The sequence below is a fragment of the Canis lupus genome, chromosome 6, assembly GCF_048164855.1.
Source record: "Canis lupus baileyi chromosome 6, mCanLup2.hap1, whole genome shotgun sequence".
Lineage (NCBI taxonomy): Eukaryota > Metazoa > Chordata > Mammalia > Carnivora > Canidae > Canis > Canis lupus.
The window spans coordinates 35,106,235-35,123,615 of record NC_132843.1 but is presented as its reverse complement, the minus strand read 5'-3'; the positions used below and the strand labels follow the sequence as shown (position 1 = coordinate 35,123,615).

The 17,381-nt window shown below is 47.7% G+C and overlaps 1 protein-coding gene across 6 annotated transcripts in view; it reads right to left on the bottom strand.

Moving 5' to 3' along the window:
* Positions 1–17,381, bottom strand: part of SETBP1 (SET binding protein 1) — a 358,380-nt gene extending 340,999 nt beyond the window's left edge. For 5 of the 6 annotated variants that reach the window (XR_012032575.1, XM_072829431.1, XM_072829440.1 and 2 more), the window contains exon 1: positions 17,222–17,381. The gene's annotated coding sequence lies outside the window, so the exon portion shown is untranslated. Of the gene's footprint in view, positions 1–16,505; positions 16,655–17,221 lie in introns of those variants that run through there. The other variant, XM_072829433.1, reaches the window with a different exon arrangement.

Below are 17,381 nucleotides of genomic sequence, written 5' to 3'. Positions count from 1 at the left end.
TGAGGTTTCCCCAGCAGAAGACATTACTATAAGCCTTCAGTTTCTGCCTTGGAGCCTAGCAATGTAAGGTATGAGCCAGCAAATGTGCCCGCCAGAAAATGACCAACAACAACTGCAAAGACACATTCAGAACAGCCAGAAATGAAGCCTGGAGACCGGACACGTATTTTCTCCCTCTGGAATCCGTACATTTTCAGCTGACATCCTGTGAGGAAGCTAGCCAGCAAGGCTGCCAGGGCTCCAACATGAACCTGCTCCCCAGAGAAGCCCAGGCGCACACTCGGCTCCTGGAAACTGCTCGGCCCTACAGAAAGACACATTTACAACTGCTTCCTCTTAGGGGAAAACCCAATGAACGCAGCATTTCTAGAAGAGAAGAGGCTGTCGGAGTGAGAGTGAGAGCATCTTCACTGAATCTGTCTCATAATGACTGAACAGCCACCTGTGCCCCAGGCTACAAAAGGGGCACACTTAGGAGGGCAGATAGACCAGACAACACTTGGAGGTTTTTTTTTTTTTACATAGAAGATTATTTGTCTCATCTAGACTGATCTGCCAAACTCCCCAAAACTTTATATAACTTTTAAAAAGTCGTATTCAAGTCAACATTCATTTTGGCATTGAGTGCCACACTAGCTGGGGGAGGAGACATCCAAATGCCTTAGAACGTGTTCCTGTTTGTCAAGCAGCAATTGTCCAATGGACCCTTCTCAGCTTGTACCCCAAATCCACCCAAACTGCAAGCCATGTTTTTTGTGTGGTGGTAGTGTCCAGCAGTTTACTTCCTCTGGCAGGAACCTTCAAGGTTACATTTTAATTCCCTGCTACATACCTACGAAGTTATCCTTGTGTTGGGGGAAAAACTGAGGCAAGTTCTCCACTAAAAGTTCCTAAACTAAATCCGTTTGGGACTTTGAAGGTCTATGGCAGGTCCTGTGATGACATAAAATAAGGTGAAATCTAACTTTAGAGGAATGGCCAGCAGTGTGAAATGGGTGTCTTATGAAGACAGTGTCTTCCATTAAAAAGAAGATTCCCTTCAGAGTTCCTTATATTTGATGATGTAAATCATTAAGTAATTGACGTAGGAGACTACACAACATAAACCTCAAGTTGTAAGAAGTCTATAAAAAATGAAAACCCAACGGATTGTCAAGACCCTAGGGGGGGCAATGGAAATACAATCTTCATCCTCAGGGAGCTTATACTTTTGAAAAAAGATTTAGAAAATAACCAAAACAGAGCAGATATATACACGTCCTCTAGTAGAGGAGAGAAACGAAGGAGAGAGAAAATATTTCCCACTCGGGCAAGGTGGACTTAAAAAGATGGGAAAGTACCAAGGACAGCTTCAAGGAGAGCACAGAATGCTGCTCTGACCTTCAGGGGCTTTGACAGAGAGAGTGGGAAGAAGGAGGAGAAAAGGGACCGCATGAGGCCTGGGGCAGGAGCTTGCAGGGTCATGCTCAGGAAGACAATGCTGATGTTCAGCCAGGAGGTGCAATAGGAGATGCAGCTTGGTGAGAGGTAAAGCCAGAGACAAAAGGTGACAGCCGGATCACGAACACCCTTGCAGGAGATGCTAATGAGCTGGATTTTATCGTACAGGTAATTGGAAGCCATTTAAGGGATGTCAAGTAGGAGAGGGGCACTACCAAAGCTGTGCTGCAGGAAGATAATCCCGGCATGTAGTGTAAGGGATGAATTAATGGAACCTGATATTAGAGGCAGGAGAACCATGAGGACGCTCAGCTGAAATTCAGCTCTCGTTGCATAAGGACCTGAACCAGGGCGGGCTGAGTATGACATGATAAATACCAGAGATCAAACAGTAATGCAGTTTCGTATCAGCCCTGTGCTCAGGAACAACCTCACTTCCAGAGTCTGCGCCCTGGTCTCATGTTAAGAATCCAGTCTTAGGGCTCATCAGCCACCAACTCTCATTCCCTGTTCAAGTCAAACCTATCTCCACAGTGGAATTACACACACGGAAATTGTTTCCAATTCTACGTTTACAGAATCTTTTCTTATATCCCCCGCCACCAACCCATGCAATGACCAGCATACGGCTGGCCCTCTCCAAATGTTTGTTGCATGAAGGAATGAACAAACAAAGAAACAAACAGATCCCAAGCCTTCCCATATTTCAAGGTTGTGCCCAAGCCCAACCTTGGAGTTGTGTGCACAGCAACATTTTATAAACTCTGGACTGCAGCATCCATGCCCTGGCCTGCCTGACACTGCACCCGGCTGTATAGCCTGCCCCTAAGTACTAGTCTTGCATCGTCTTCTTGCTGTTTCGAGTACACATAGCTTATTTTCCTTACTCGATTGCAGGTCAGTCGCGGGCCGAGCCCGACTGTGGCTATACAGCTCTTACATTTGCTTCAGCACACAGCGCAGGATTGGGCCCTTGAAGGACTTCAAGTTTCTTTCTGAATGGAAATGAATCAGCCCCGACAGCTATCCCAAGTCCTGCGGTTCCAACTACTCCACCTGCAGCGCAGCCCATCCGAGTGCCCCTCTGCAAGATTCCTGGCCTAGGCTGAGGATTTTGTGATCCAGCCCCCCACGTCCACATGCACCCCTCACCTTAAAAAAACCAAAAGCAGCTTTCAAAAGTGAAGAGCAAAGAAACCTAACCTGTCTGTTTACTTCACCAGCACACAAAGCTGTTGTTCTCCTTTGGTCTTCTCCGGGCACGTACTTGCCACCCCCAAACTCACAGTTCACTTTTTTGGTGAGTCTGGGAGACAAGTGAGAGCTCTCCTGAGGGGCCACCCCTGCCAACATGTGAGCGTGAGCACACGCACCCACCCGCACGCTCAACAGAGGAGGGAAGCCAAAGCAAGGTGAAAACCTTTTGCCTTGTCACATTCCAGAAGTCAGTGACTCCTCCGGAGGGGGCGGAGGGGCGGGTGCACAATGGACACTCTGTACTTGGCTCAGGCTCCTGGTCCAACTCCAGTTAACCCTTTCGTGGCTGCCTGTAGGACCTGGGGGCGGGGGCTAGGAGTAATATAACTTGCTGAGGAAATAACTGCTCAGCAGGCCCCATGGAAATGGGGGCAAGAAGCAGGGTGGTGAGGTTGGCAATGAACCCTAGATGAGGAGTCCCAGAACTTGCCCTCTCCTCCTGCCTCTGCCATTCATGGTGACTGTCACACAGGCCACCGGGAGTCCCTTGCTCCATACTTACCTCAGCAATGAATGGAGCAAGGACTCTTCCAGACTCAAGACTCTAATTTTACACTGAAAAAGCCACGGACCTGTGGGGACACTCCAGATTAGACAGTGTGGACCTTTGGGATGATTTCTCCAAGGGACCAGGGGGAACCGGCTTGGCAAGATGTGTCTCATAACCTAAATGAGTCCCAAGGAATACATCCTCTGTACCCTCCAAATCTGCAAGATGGAAGAATTTTTCCTAATCCCGAAGTCTCAGGGAATTCTTACTAATCCCCGAGTTTGGCGGTGGAAGTGCAATTTCTTGAGCCCCACCTACTGAATCAGAGCTCCAGGAGTGGGGTCCAGCCTTCTGGCTTTCCCCAAAGCCCTCCAGATAATTCTGATAGGCTTAGGCTTTGCCTAATGTATGCGCCTACCCCTACCTCCTGCCTTGACCAGTGAGAACTACTAGTCTGTGTTTAAAGATATTCCTCCCTGACAGCAGTGTTCTGAGTCACTGAAGAACACACGTAGGTGGCACTTGATTCATGCCTGCAATTCCAATGCCTAGCAGAGTGTCATAAGCACTCTCTCAGCCTCAATGTCTCATCAATAAGATGGAACAAATGTCTTCCGGACCTACCTTATTAGGTTACAGTTTTTATCTTTTTTTAATAAAATTGTTTTAAAAACAATAAAAAAGATAAAAAATATAGTTTTTACAAAAGTAAAAATACATGCACCCCATACAGTCTTAAAAGCAAACAATCACAAATATAGGAAGAATCCTCTGCCTCATTCCTGACCTTCCCCAATGCCCCAGAACTCTTTCCCTGCAGGCCCACCTCGGTTCTGTGCTCTGCAAATCCCCATGAGGCACTTCTTCCACCTTTACCTGTAAAAGCATAATCCTCAGTTCTGGACTTTTCCCCCTCAAAATTCTGAAGACTGTATTCTAACATTTGAAGTAACAGAAGTGAAAATGGAGGCCAGCCTGGTTTGTTTCCTTTGTAGGCAACTTGTTTTATGCTCTTAGAGTCAAAGATTATCCTTCCATTATGTTAGAGTTTTATTAATGACAAAATGAGTGTAGTGTAGGTGTCTTTCCTTCTATTTTTTCCATAACACACTGAACCTTTTGGATAGACAGAGGCAGGTTCTTTCTCATTTGGGAATATCCCCTTCAATCATTCCTTTAGATATTTTTTCTATTCAATGGTTCAGGCTTCTTTTTCAGTTTTTCCCTATAATCTTCACTTGAGAGCTCCCATCTCTGTCCTCCATTGCCCTCATTTTTTCTCTCGCTGTTTTTATTTTTTGATTTCACATTGTGGGAGAGCAAACCCTAAACTACCTTCCATAGTAGCAACTTAATTCTATTTTCCATAGATGTCTCACTCTGCTCTTCCACAGCTTATCTCTAGGCCCTCTTTTTCTACAGGATTCATCATCCTCCTTCCAGCTAACTGATGCCTTCTCCTCTGAGCCCCCTCTCTTCCCTGTTCCTTTGCTCCTAGCCCACAGGGGTCAAGCTTCTTCACATTGCCAACAGCTTCCTAAAATTCTTATTTTGCAGGTACAGTAACTAACTTTCATGATACTGTTCCTTTTACCTTACTTGGGTGTTTTTCCCTCCAAAGCCTCATGTTGGTTCTCTTTGCTCATGCTTCTCTGAGGAGAGTGTTGTACCAAGTTGTCATGACCTACACAGAAAGTGCGGGGCAGCTTTTGACTCTCCGTTCTGTCCACCTGGAAGGCAGTCAAACCCTCACCTCAGGCCACTGTGGTTATCAGTGATCCCATCATCTCAGATTCTCTGTGAACAGTAAGATCCCAACATCTCAGATTCTCTGTGCTACAGCCAGCCTCTAGGGGCTCCTGGGAGCCCATCCACTGTCTCTCTCTTCCCAGCTCCACAGGCAATGGGGTCAGGCTGGTAGCTTGAAAATCAGCTATGGTAGGAGTGTTTACACCACTGGAATCAGCAAACTCCACAGATCACAGCTTAAACACAAATCTGGAGAACGGAGTATAAGCATTTACTAGAACACCACTGACAGCAGACACCTACCTGCTACTGTTTTGCTAGACTCTGAGGACTTCTTCTGCCAGATTCTTTGAAACTCTAAAGAGCGGAAATCCCCACTATGCACCATGACACGTGCTCTTTGTGTGTCCCTCAGAGCAGACTCGAGGAGCCATCTCTGCCCAGAATTCAATGCCCTGCTTCCACTCCTCCCAAATCTCCCTCCTTCCCTCTTTTCCACTTGTTTCCTGAAAGCTACAGGCTTTGAAACTATGGAGAATGATGGTAGGGAGGAGACCATCTTCGGTTGTCTTCTTAAAGTTGCCCATACAGGAGACTGGATGACTGCCGATTTTTCTAATTGACGGAAATTAGGAGGTTCTGACCTTAGAAGGCAAATGGTGTAAAAGGATGGAGTGTAATCCTACCTAACTACGGATAGGGAAGCTAATGTATTTCAACCTAGGCTCACTGGCCTAACATTATAAGAATCCCTTCTCATATTCTTTTAAGAGATTGACAGTCTGACTTTGGTTTTGGGGGTGAAGGAATGTTCATATTTATGTCAGCTAAGGTATTTACATGGGGAGTCAGAGGAGGCCTTTCCCATTTGAGAGACTTAGCATTAGCCTGGGAACCTCCTCCTGCCTCCCTGAGTTAAGATCTTCATTACTCAGGCCCCAGTCAAACGGCACTTCCCTGAGCTTCACAACCAGATCAGGACTCCCTACATTGTGCCTTTAAAGCATTGAGCTTTTCTTCACTGGAATTTATTATATTTTATAAACATGTGTGCCACTGTTGGTTGCAGCTCTGCACCCTGTCTCCTCCCACACTAGACCATAAACCCCTGAGGGTAAAAGCTATGTCTGTTCGGCTCATCATGGAATCCCCAGAGCCTGGCACAGCCCCTGATCCATGGGGCGACACTCCAAATTATTCGCTGAGTAAATGTTGAATGAGAGACTGTGTCAGCGGCCACCAAAAGCCATTTGATTCAGGTGCCTGGGACTAGAGTGATGTGTCCCTGAAATCCTTCCTGCCACACAAACACCTAGAGTAAATGCTCCACAAACACTGATAAATTGATCAAGTGACAACCCTTCCCTGGCTCTGCACCGAGCTCTCCCTACAAACACACCATTGGTCCACAGCAAAGAATGAAAGTCAGACTCAGTGGCTTTTTTATACCATGTACCTGGATGGTACCTTCCTGATCATGATCACTGCCTCCAAGTAGCGTTCCCTGAGTGCTGCGCTCACCACATTCTCCAATGGTGTCTGCTGAGCAGTGGCTCCCTGACACCCCCTGATTTGCGTGGCTTCATGGGATTCCCTACCAATTCCTCCCGCTGTCCTTCCTCCTTTCTCTACATTGTCACCTCTAAGTCATCCTTCAGGATTTGGGTCAAGTTTCACATCCTTCATAAAGACCAGCTAAACCTTCCTCTTCCATTCCTTTTCCCTTATGTACACACACACACACACACACACACTCACTCACAGATGGTCTTGCTCTCACTCCCCTGGGCGTTCTGTTACCAAAGCATTTGGCAAACTGTATTATAATATTCTCTGTACTTATTTCTCCCTCCCTTCAGACCAGGAACCCCACAAGGGTAGGGGCTGGGCTTTGCACAGATATCCCACACAGTTCAGAGTGCAAGGAGCACACACAGTAAGGATCCGACAGCGAGAGTCAAGCCATGTTTCCCCTTGAAAAGAAGAATGGAAGTAGCACCGATCTGATGTCATATGTTTAGTTTACTTAGCCTCTCTTTCCCACTTAGTAACCGTTCCTAGAAAATATGTTTACACTGCTCAAGTCTCATTTGGAAATTGGGTTATAATCCTACCTCAAGGGTTGTTTTGAGAAGTAATTGAAGATTAAATAAGATATTTATGAAAGAACATGCTGGGATCACCTTGGTGGACGCTCAAATTTTTTGGTAAATTTGATTTCCTCCTATGGTCTGTGTCATCTAAGCTAGTATTTGGCTAATTGCTGCCTCTCTTCACAGATCCCAAGGAAAGCCTGAGGGACAGGGGTTGGAGGCCAACCTCCCCAATCTCCCTATACAATGGGAAGCACATACAAATAGTTTAATTTGCACCTGCTAACCTGAGTGTTTGATGTTGTTTGAGTGTTGCTTTCTTCTTCTTCCCAGTTTGTCTTATAGAGGAAAATGACTGACTTCAGTCACAAATTACAGGCTCAATTCCCTGTTCTGCCAACTGGAGCCAGTGGCCTTGGGCACGTTCCTTTTTCTCCCTGGGACTCCCCAGCCTTATTTGTAGAACAAAGGGGTGCAATAAGGTAAACTCTGTGCCCTCCCTCCACCTCTGACATGCTCAGGTGCTAAGCCTCAAATCCTCAAAGGCTGGGCTGGTACTTTCCACCTCCTTCTAGATCCTGCTGGGTCTGCGGCTCGGTCTGCCTGAGCCTAATGCAAAACTAAGGATCGGTCCCTGTGTTCAGGGATCTCCAGGGTAGGGAGAGAAGCAGAATCAAACTGTGAGGCCTAAAGCCGCACATTATGCATTAACCAATATGTCTAGCTCTAGCTTCAAAAACAGTGCCTCCCCTGGGAACCAATAACACAACAGCATGAGACTGGGGGTCCCTGGGGAGACATCTCTAAAGCTCTGCTGGGCCAACCCCCAAGTTCGTAGGGCAAACTCTACCTCTGGCATATCACCTGTTGCCTATGTTTCTCCATGGAGTCAAGGAAAGTACGCACTTACTGCAAGTGAGGGGAGTAAATACAACCAAGGATCTCAACAGGCATTAGGAGTTTAATCGAAGCAGCATCCCTGCTCTACAGGCCTGTCCTCATTTTAAATAATAGCCAAGAGAGTAATAATTTGCTCAAGGGCCTACACTATTTCTACTAGATCCACAATCAAATTCAGGGTCTATGTGATTCCCAAGCTTGTACTCTAACTTTTACATGATAATGTCTCTAAAACACAAAGTGATGCTACCTTTTAATCAAGCACCCCTGGCAACTTCTACAGATGTGAGCTCCAAGACCAGTCTGCCACCCGACTTGCCATATCACTTCTAACCCTGGGCATCAGTTCTCTCACCTGCCCTCCTTGTCTTTTCACAGAACTGTGCAAGGACTACAGTAAATAACATATGCAGAATAGCACCCAGGCAGCTGAAAAATGGTAGACCTGTAAGAAGTAACTATGATCATAATAGTTCCTGTCCAAGCAGAATAGAGAGAACCACCTGGCAAAGAAAATGATCCTAAGTTTTTATACACATCTAGTATATAATGGGTGCTTTAAGTTTTTTATTTGATTTAACCCTGAGATGTGTCCATTTTAAAGATAAGAAAACTGAAGTTGACAATTTAAATCACTGAGATAGTGCTCTTTGACTCCAAATGTCATTTACTTTCCACTGACTCATAATGCCACCAGTCTTCAAATACCCAGTTAGTGGTCACTTAACCTCTGGTCCTCCACCATGCCATTTGTAAATTGGGGATTAAAGTGATAGACTTAGCTAAAGGCAAAGGGTATAAACTAAACAATCCAACAAACAATAAATTACAAAGTCTTTCTCTCAAGGGCCTTGGATTTTGACCCCACTACCTGTTCACTCCTAATTCAAGTTTCTCAACTTCTCAACCATCTGATTATTCCACAATTGCTTTTCTCACTATCATTTGAATATAAAGTATAATCTGATACCTACATGTTTATGCATCTGCCACAGAGGGGATGCAAGGCCTACCAGAGCTAAACAAATTTTAGCCCCCTTTCCCTTCCTTAATGATAGTTCTCCTTGGACAATCTTGCACTGCCATTTAAATATTGCACTGTTATGACAACTTGTATGTCTTTTTCCAATTATACATTAAACTCCTGTTGATAAATATCAACAGTATCAGAGCATTTTTGTTCCCCAGAGTGGCTGATCCCATTCTGAATGCTTTGATATAGTTTATTTTTTATTCTAAAGATGCCTCTTTTGAACCCCAGACTGAAGAGTTGGTGGCTGACAAGACCAGTGGTGGATGGGACAGTCAGCTGTCAGGGTTCTCTCTTGTGTGGTATCTATGAACGTTCTCTGACTGACATGTCCTTCTCCTCCCCACATTTATTCCTCTTGCGTTCTGAAAACTGGTCACGGCTCCCATCTCAACATGCAGCCTTGGCCTTTTTCTCACAGGATCCCATTTCATCTGTCTTGCCACCTGACATTCCATAAAACCCTGGTCTCTGGGAAGTAGTCTTCTTTCTGCTTCTACATTCCCATGTTGAGTATCTTCTGCTGCTCTGAACCTATGCAAGAATGTCCCATTGTTCAGGACTCAGTCCCTGTCCCACCTACTCCCCCAAGATTCTGGCCTTCTCTGTGCTCCCACCACACTTCAGTTAGCCCTAGGTGACCATCCTCTGCTATTCCTCCACTGGTTCTCATGAGTTCTTACGAAGTCTCCCAGCAGACTGAGGGCAGATACAATTCTCCATTCCTCTCCATTCCCTTGGTAGCTTGCAGAACTTCCTCTTCTTCAATATTCAATCAGCATGCTCCTCGGTGAGTAAGAATTTCTGCTGAACTTTCACAGGGCCTCAGATCAAAGCCCAACCACTCCAACCCAAATCACAGAGGCTTCTGGCTTTGGACAAACTAGGCATCATCACTCCCTTTGACCTCAGAATGCACAAAAACCAGCTCACTGAGGACCCCACGAGTACAGGCATGGCTTCAGCCTTCATGTCCAACAGAATCACACAAAACAGTAACACCCAGACCCTCAGATCCAGGAAATCCAAGGAGCAGCCACAGCAGGGATTCCAGAAGCCTGCTTGGCACAGGAGGCAATAGTAAAGCCCAGACAAGGAATATACTTTAGATTTTCTAAGCTGTCTACACTATCTCCCTTGTCTCAGTGGAGCTATCTCACCAAAAGGGGCTAGCATTCAAAATAGATATAGAGAATCCATCCTTTTTTTCCTTCCACACTATTTTCTGTTGTATTCTTTAGGGTATTTCTTCACCCTAACTCACCATCTATCTCCTCCTCTCCCCATCCCGCCCTCTAAATCTGGCTCTCTGGTTCTAACTGGGGAGCTTCCTCTGACCCTATTTCCCTTTCTAGAACTTGTCCATTGTGGCAAGCACTCCACAAAGTGCACAACATCTCAGTGGGATTGGTTAGGTTGGTTGTTGGGATGCCATTAAATGGGTCTGAGGAGCTCTGAGCTTTGGCGGGGGGCGGTGAGGAAAGCTTCAAAATTCCTGGGACCCTTTTAGCTATACAATCACAGATTTTCAGAATGGTCCCCTCTTTCCACAGCGATCAGACTCTCTCAGTTCAAGACACTTCAGCCTAGGGAGTAGAAAGCCTAATGGGTGGCCATCATAGCCTAACGGGTGGCCAGCCCAGCCTGCAGCCTGCCTCTCAGGAGCCTTACCCCGGACCTGTCCCCGCCAAGAGCATTTCTCTGCTCCAGCTTCCTTTCCATCACAGCCAGGCTTGCTCAGTCATCGAGGAGCTGGGAAGCACTTGGACTAAAGTAACAAAGAAGATTGCGTGGTTAAGTGCCAAAATGAGTGTGGTGGACAAAAAATGCAACTGGAATTTTCAGAGAAAGTCAAGAGCTGGGTGCACTAGTGTGGCGATGGGGCTCTAGTAGGCACTTCATAAATAGTTGCTGATTGAATGAATGAGTGAATCGGTGACTGTTAGGACGTACATGTGGTAAAACATCATTACCTCTTAGGCTTGGAGGGAGACAGAGTGGGTGATTGCCCCTGAAAGATAGCCAAAAGTATAAAAAGCCATTAACATAAGTGGTTCTTATTCACTCAGTTTAAGAGGCGCGTGCACTGTGTTGCTTCACAGTACAGAGCTCTGGTACACCTTAAACAACATTTACTTTAATATTCTACCTCTGCATAAATTCTGTGATTCATTCATGCAACAGAAATCACTCCTAAGGAGGGGCACGGCTTTGTGGGGCCAACCTGGCCCCTTTCTTTAAGGACTCACAGCCTTGGGCGGTAGTGACAACAAACAGCAAAGCAGCATGAGCCGGTTGCCAGGCAAGTGCTTTAGACCTGAAGTGCTCTGGAGACCAGGGTGCAGAGCTGAGAGCTGGTCTGATGTCCTAAGAGGTAAAGGCTCTGGCTAAAAGGGACCAATTGGGGCACTTTCCAGAGAGAAGGTCCAGGTGCAGAGGTGGATACGTGTACAGAGGGCCCAGGGGGCAGCGAGGAAACCAGTCTGATGGGAGCAGAGGCCAGCAAGTGTTGTGTAAAATGAGGTTCACTGGAGAACACTGCCAGGTGCATGGTGTAGGCTGCTGGACAGGGCGAGCCAGGAATCATGGGAAAGAGAAAGAGGAGCAATCCAGAGGAGGCAGAGAGAAAACGGACTGTGAAGAACTTTCCTGATTCTAGACAACATACTAGGTTTGCTGGGACAGAAGCAATTCTGCTAGGAGTTCTTTTCTTAAGGGAGGCTAAACATTCTGCTCAGCCACTGGGGCTCCCTAAGGAGAACCTCCCTCTCACGTTCTCTCCCCCTTGCCCTGAGTCTCTGTGCATTTCCATGCCTTTCCTTTCCTTCTTTCCTAGCAAAGAGCATTTCCTGAGCCCCAATACATCTGTGAATCCAAACTGGATATTCTCTGAGACTTTGAGTCTTAGATACACATGGCATATACAGGGCATCTTATAATTCAACTGATTTCAAACAGATACATACACGTTTTTCTTATGAGTCAACTCAGGAGCAGAAAACAAGTATTCCCTGACTGTCTTGGAACACAAAGGCCCCTGTAGGCATTTCTGGTCACACCAGAGGGTTATTAATCTCCAGGCTATGGCGACAATAATCCTAGGCACCAGTTTCCAAGAGGCAGCATGGAAATCCTCTCAGAGTTCAATTACAGAAATTAGCTGGTATTATTTAATCCTCCCAACCCCTGTGAAGTAGGCAGGGTAAGCATCTTTATCCCTATTTTCCTGATTAGGTTACTGAGGCTCAAAGAGGTTAAACAACCTGCCAGGGGTCATTAAGCTGGGAGGTGGTGAAGACAGGATCCAAAGCAGATCTTGTCACTTCAGGTGTGATGCTGTTCACACTCCCACACAGCCTTCTGGTCCCAGGTGAGCCAGCACCTTGTGTCACTTGAGCAAGTCAGCCTGTCAGTTTCATCTTCTGAATGGGGAGACACTTCTTATCCCGCCTCCCGCCTGAGGAGCATCAAGGAGGCCAATCTGATATGAAGATATCTTGAAAAGAACAAAGAGCCATGCATATGAAAGGGAGTACTTTCAATGGGGTAAGTTGGGTCAGGGAAACATTTTTCCAAGTTCAAAGTTCTGAAATTCTTATCTGCTCACCATTCATCCTTATCCCTCCCCAGCACTTGGAAAGGTGGAAGCCTCAGCCTGCCTGGGGTCAGCTCAGCTGGCTTTGCCTACAGGGATTTCGCAAGGCTCTGCTGATCACAATCCATCATCAGGGCTGCCTGCTTCCTCAAAAGGTGTCCTGTGGATTTCAGGGCTGCTCTTGCTCTCCATCTGACCCTGGTATCATCTGCTCTGAACTGGACAGGAGGTCAACTGTGAGTTTCTAAGCCAAAGACCACTTAAAACAAAAAATTCCCTCAATCCTGGAGGGCACTCCCTAAGGATATAAGAAAACCAATTCTGAAAGGGACTCTGCTCTGACGGTTTCAGAAACTTTGAAAGACCTTTGAAAATTCCCGATGAGATCTCTAAGGCCCCAGTAACTTGCGTGCAATCCTTTGAGGTCACCCGTTCCCCCCAAACTTCACATTGCCCCAACTTGGAATGTCTAAGTGGACACGAGACTCTAGTCAAAGACTGTGAAAATGGAAATAAAAATCCAAAGTGAAACAAGACTGTAGGGTGGTATTCATGAGGCAGTACACTCTGAGGACACATTGGTGTTTATCTGCATTTATCAGGTGCTAGGGTTCCCAAAGTGTCTGCAATTTGATGAAGAGTTTGTGAAATACCAGGGCATCTGAAATAGGTCTGAAAGAAACTCAGACCTATGACAATATGTAGGATGGTGGTGTTCTTCACCTAATCCTGACTTAAACCATTTTAAGAAGCTCCCCAGGTTTCAAAACAGACCACAGAATGGGAGTGGACTTGGATGGCTTTGTCCTCTTCATCACAGGAACCCAAGGAACAAGCGCAGTGATGTGTGGCAAGGACTCTACGAGTCTTCCTCTTCTGCCCTGCTCCCCAACAAGAGCAGTCCTCTCCCCCCAAGACCTCTCCCACATAGAGGGGTCCCTGAGTAAACTCAATAACACCATCTCATTTTGTTAAGGCACTGCAACTCCTGACAATGCCTATGTGTTAATAATAATTTACCCCATTCTTCTGGCAGGAGCAGAACTGAAGCAACTTGAAATGCCATCAGCAAAAAATTATTTATTTCCCATTCCTGAGCAGCAGAGAAAACAAGGTTTCATTGGCTGGGTCTGCCTTCAATAGCTTTCTGGTTTCAATTAAAACTTCAAGTCTCCAAGGGAAAAACTGGCATTCTGGGAGGCTGAGGCCCAGCCAAGTTTCTGTTGTCTCTGCAAGAATCCAGAAAGGACGTCCCATCCAGCCACTCTCATCTACCTCCTTTTGCATATTATGGAGAAGCTCTGGAGCAGAGTTTGAAGTACAACTCAAAATAATGACTGGCTTGAAAGAACTCTCCTAGAGGTACATTTTTGTGCCAGAGAAGTATCGATTCAGCCCCTAATGGAATTGAAAGTCAAGATAACAGCAGAAACGGAATCAGGAATCCAGGGCAAATGTCTACCTATTTATTTCTTCTTCAGCAAACTCCTGCCTCCTGCCTCTCCCCACCTACCGTTTTCCACGGAATTCTACAAATATTCCAAAGCACTGTTTTCTCTTTCTGGCAGCCCTCCTTCAGGTCAGGTGATTTACAAAGCAACTTGCTGTAAATAGCATGAGTGCAGGAGCAGAAGCCCTCCTGGCATCAAAGAGGCTCCCCGGTTCACTCAGGGATACCCCTAGGATTCCCCAGCGTGAAGTCCAAAACTGGGCCTGCCAGCGGCGCCTTCCTATGTAACGTTATGATGTTAACATACAAAAGATCAGATTACACTCCTTGACTTGCCTAGCCCATTTATGAACATATAAGGCAGTTGATATTTTCTCCCAAGCCAGAAGTGGCCCCTTCCTACGGCACCGCTGCCTCTCAGCCACTCCCCCTAATGTTCACTACACGCTGTCCCCTCCCCCACCTCTAGTTTGTTTATTCCAGTGACACGTCTATTTGCCCTGCTCCGGGAGACAAGTCCAGTTTCCCTCCTCTGGCTCCCGACTGCATTCCCTCACCACCTCCTCCCCCAGCCCAGCTCAGGTTACTGAGAGTGGCGAGCAGCGCCCACAGCCCAGCTTTTGCACCAATCCAACTTCCCAAGACTAGCGATTTTTTCTCTTACTGGGGGAGGGGGCATAAGGGGCAAAGGCGCATTTTCGGAGTACGGGAGTACCTGGTCTCCTTCTCTGCTCAGGCTACCTTCCCTGCAGTTTGCAAATACTCTTATGTTGGACCATACCCTTCCGACCTGCCCTAACGCCCTTCTCTGGCAGCACAGCTGCATTAAGGACAGAGGAGAACACAACATCTTCAACTTCGCTCTGAAACCTTGGCCTCCCGTGTTAGGGCTGGAGATCAAGCCTCCCTCTGGGTGTCTCTGGATGGTGGAAGTCACTGAAAGGGGTGGGGGGGGGGAGTGACCAGGAATTGTAAACTGGCTACATTTTAAAGTGCTACAAACTTTCTCCTCCCTCACACGCCCCTGACCAGTTTGGCCCCGCCTCCCCATCCCAGCCAGACAACATCTAACTGGGGTGAGCAAAGGAAACTCTCCCAGACGGTCCAGGTCTGGCCTCAGTGTTGCAGATGTGGCCTGCAAAGAACACCACCCTTCCTCTCCACGTTCCTCTTCTAGACTCCACTCCTGTCCCCACCTCCCAAGACACACACACACACACACACACACACACACACACACACGATTTGCCAATGGAGATGAGCTTGAATGGGGCTAATGAGATTTACCTGTGTGAAAGGAGGGTAGGAGGTGGGTCCCCCCCCACACACACACACCGCAAGATAGTTTTAGTGACAGCTACTTTGTGAAACTAGTTTTTTTGTACGAATCGACAGGAAAAGAAGAAAAACAGGATAAAGAGCAGAGGAATGAAAAGGAAGAGAACAAAAAATAATGTAAGAAGAAAACAAGTAGTATTAGATTTCCTTAAAGACCACAGACTCCAGCCAAACTTTAGGGGGTGGGGGGAGGTGTGGATAGTGGAGGGTAGGAGGTGGGGGCTCGGAAGGAAACGTAGCTGTTGTAGAATTCGAGAATAAACCGCCCTTTTGGAAGAGTTTCTGAGGCGATAAAGAGACACACAAATTGGCCTTTTAGCATTAGACGCCAACCATGAGATTATCAGGACAGTTTATTTGAAGCGGAAACAAATCGGAAATCCTTCCCTCAACAGTCCTTTTAGATGGATATACACACCCTTAGAACCCACACAGACACACATAAAGAATAAATTCGGCATGGGGAGGGGGGACAGTAAGAACCCCCCTCCCCACACACCCCCGGTACCTCTAGCCTCATCTTCTACTTCCAATTGCACAACTTTCCGATCTCCAAAGAAAATATTTCCAGTGGGATCCGATTTCAGAATTGTAAGCGCGTGGGTCACGGGAGGGAGGGGTGTTTGCAGCGTGTAGGGGAAGGGGACTGGAAGACAGCATTTAGGCAGTCACTTATTTTTTTAGAACCAGCATGCTCTACCGATCAGAAATTGCTATTACCCAGCAATGCTTCCATCACAAACAGACAACCAAAACAGCATCACCGTTATCACCATCTTGCTAAAGATCTGCCCGGTCCAGTTTACCTGACTCCGTCTCTGTGGAACTTCGCAGACAGTATTTTAGCCAAAGAGATAATGGTTTGAAAGACAAAAACAATAAATCGATACTGAAGGGCTCCCTTTCCGGAGTGATTTCCCACTGGAAACCACCGAACGGGGAAGCCTGCCGTTAATTCTCAAGCCCAGGGCTCGTCTAGAAACACACACAATGCGTGCTTTGAAAAAAAAAAAAAAAAAAAGGCAGTCGTCTGCTTTTAAGGGAATTCCTGTCTTTTCAGAGTCCCAAAACCGGAGAGAGCACGAGAGAGAGACTGAGATCCATTGATTAAGATTTTAAGAGAAAGACTAACACCGAGAGCCACAACACAAGCACACACCAACCTTGGCCGGCTGGACCACTTCTTCCCTGTTCTTCTTTCTATTAACGACACGTTAGATTCTGATACATCCCCCCACATACACACACACACCCCATCCAACTAGGATACAATGTAGCTCTCTAGCTCCACTTAACCTGCAAGTTACAAAGAGACCCCCCAAAATAATATCTCTATATATCCTGCCGCCTTCCCACCCCTTTCCCTGCCCCCTCCCCCTCCCGAGTCCACTCCACCGACGCCAAACCCGCCAGCCCCGGCAGCCGGCGGCTGGACCGAGGGAGGGTGCAGAAGGCGGGTGTGTGTGTGGGGGGGGGGGGGGCCGGGTGGGGGGGGATCAGATTAGGCGAAACTCAATAAGCTCCCAGCCCTCCCGCCCGACGCTTCCACCATCGCCGCCACCAACGGGCCACTCCGAACGAGCCAGCATCGCTGCCCAGCCGCGGGCGGGCCGGAGTCGCGCCCATCCTCCGCAGCCTGGCGGGGACCGGCATCCCGCCCCCTCGGCCCCCGTCTCCCCCTTCCCGCCCGGTGCAAAGTCAGAGCCCCGGCGAGGCGAGGCGACGTTAACTTTTGCATACGGGGCGCACACGCACACGCACACACACACACACGCACACGCACACACACCGCCCCCGGCCCCGGGCGTGCGGGGGCCCCCGCGGCGCGGCGGGAGGCTGGGCGCCGAGCTCCCGGGCCAAGGTCGCGGCGCGTGCTCACCATGTCCCGGCGGCTGCGGCTCCGCTGGCCCCGGCGCTCGCTCAGATCCCGGCTCCCGTCGCTCGCCCGAGCCCCCGAAGGTGCTGCTGCGGCAACTCCATGGCGATGAGCATCTGTCAAACGGCGAGCCGCGGGCGGGCCGCCCTCGCTCGGGGGGCGC